This window comes from Vombatus ursinus, unplaced genomic scaffold (assembly GCF_900497805.2).
Source record: "Vombatus ursinus unplaced genomic scaffold, bare-nosed wombat genome assembly UNPS02014817.1, whole genome shotgun sequence".
NCBI classification, from domain to species: Eukaryota; Metazoa; Chordata; class Mammalia; order Diprotodontia; family Vombatidae; genus Vombatus; species Vombatus ursinus.
The window spans coordinates 7342743-7344930 of record NW_020954595.1 but is presented as its reverse complement, the minus strand read 5'-3'; the positions used below and the strand labels follow the sequence as shown (position 1 = coordinate 7344930).

The window sequence follows — 2188 nt, the reverse complement described above, 5'->3', positions numbered from 1 at the left end:
CTGGCCTCAGACCAAACACTTGATGCTTACTAGCTGTGTGACCCTGGGCAAGTCACTTAACCCCAATTGCCTAAAAAAAAACAACGAGATTTTAGTTGGGACTTAAAAGAAGTCAAGGAAGTTAATAGGCAGAGTTGAGGAGGGAGGGCATTCCAGGCATAGGAGACAGAGAAAATGCCCAGAACTGAGAGATGGAACGTCTTGTTCAAGGAACTGGAGGTGAGAGGGATGAAGGCCTGGTTAGAGAAGAGAAGAGCGTTATTTCTGAGATGCTCAGAATGCACCACTGCAATACCCACCCCAGCCATGAAGGTCCTCTCTGTCCTTCCAGACTCAGCTGCCCCGCTCCTTCTTCCATAGACCTTACCCCAACTTGACTGCAAGCAACCCATTCTCTCCTTGGAATTCACACAGCATCTTTCAGTGCATTGCTTCTAATGAGCACATTCCATTCCATTGTGTATTCTAATACCTGTAGACGTCTTTTTATGGCTATCTTTATATCTTTGAGGTGGCAAAGTAGAGTAACTGGTGGCCAGCCTTAGAGTCAGGAACACTTGGGGTCAACTCCTAACTCAGACACATTCAATCTGAGCGACTCTGGCCAAGTCATCTATGCTCTTCGGGTTTCGGTTTCTTTATCCATAAAATGAGATAGTTGGACAACATGACTCCCAAGCTTCTTCCCAGCTCCAAGTCTATGAAGTTACAGATGAGTTTCTGCATTGGGGGACGGAGCTGACATCCTGGGAGTACTCTGCACCCATTAAACCCATCCCTCTCCCAAATCAATACAAGAGCAAAAGCAGCCTCCGTAGGAAGAGCAGAGTGCCTTCAGCTGGGGCTTAGTATTGGCTGTGAGTGACAAAGAGTTGAAGCTTATTGTCGTCCTCAGCTCTCTGATAGAGATAACACACGAGGATCCTGACTTGCTTTCTCTATTCTTCTCGCCCAAGGGACTGATGGATTGTAAGAGGGATGTTAGAGCTGATGTCAGAAATTGGCATCACCATTTAGTAGCTGGAGCCATGAACTGGAATTAGGTTCCCAAGATTTTAATAATATCCACACTCCTGGTTGTAGGAACCTTAGGGAAGTCAAGGTCTTTCTGTGCTTTAACAGGAAGCTCCTCCTTGTCTGGGCAGCCGTTTGTGTTTATCCTAGACAAAACAAGGAACCACTGGAACTATTTGAGGAGGAGAGTGATACGGTGCTTTAAGAATATCAATTTGGTGGGGCAGCTGGGTGGCGCAATGGATAGAGCACTGGCCCTGAAGTCGGGAGGACCTGAGTTCAAATCCGGTCTCAGACCAAACACTTGACACGTACTAGCTGTGTGACCTTGGGCAAGTCATTTAACCCCAATTGCCTCACTAAAAAAAAAGAAAAAAAAAGAATATCAATTTGGGCCAGACCCAGGGAGCCAGGGAGCAACTGGACGTTTGCCCGACCACCCAACCACCAACCACCAACTGCGGACCCCGGCTCCTTGCGCCATGTCCAGAAGCTCCAACGTCATCGCCATGAGGAGGGTGGTGCAGCAGCTCCGGCTCGAGGTCCAGCTCCACCGCGTGAAGGTTTCTCAAGCTGCTGCTGATCTGAAACAGTTTTGCCTGCAAAATGCCCAAAACAATCCCCTGCTGACTGGGGTATCTTCCAGTAGTAATCCTTTCTGGCCCCAGAAAGTCGGTTCTTTCCTGTAGCAGGATGATCTTAAGCTACTTGGGAACGATCTCCGAATCCAGTCTTCATATGTGGATCTGTGATGTGACGTGATGTTCTGTGATGTGAATTGTGACTATTCAAAGGAGAGAGAATTCTAAAGCCTGCACAAGAGTTCAATCTGTATGTGTGTAACAATGTGCTAAGTTAATCATCCAGATTTCAACTTGTGTCAGACTTTCTCATCTACCTCTCCGAATTTTCATTGATTTCTGTTTTGTACACTGGCAAGAAGGCAATAAAGTATTCAGATGAAAATTTTAAAAAAGAACATCAATTTGGAGTTTTTGCACAAACAAAGCCAATGCAACCAAGATTAGGAGGGAAGCAGAAAACTGGGAAAGAATTTTTACAAACAGTGTCTTGGATAAAGGCCTCATTTCTAACATATGCAGAGAACTGAGTCAAATTTATAAGAATACAAGTAAAAAAAATAAAAAAAAATACAAGTCATTCCCCAATTGAT

General features: G+C 45.2%; 1 pseudogene; it reads left to right on the top strand.

Moving 5' to 3' along the window:
- The first annotated feature begins 1496 nt into the window (after positions 1 to 1496).
- LOC114023218 lies at positions 1497 to 1703 on the top strand (annotated as a pseudogene).
- Positions 1704 to 2188: the final 485 nt, after the last annotated feature.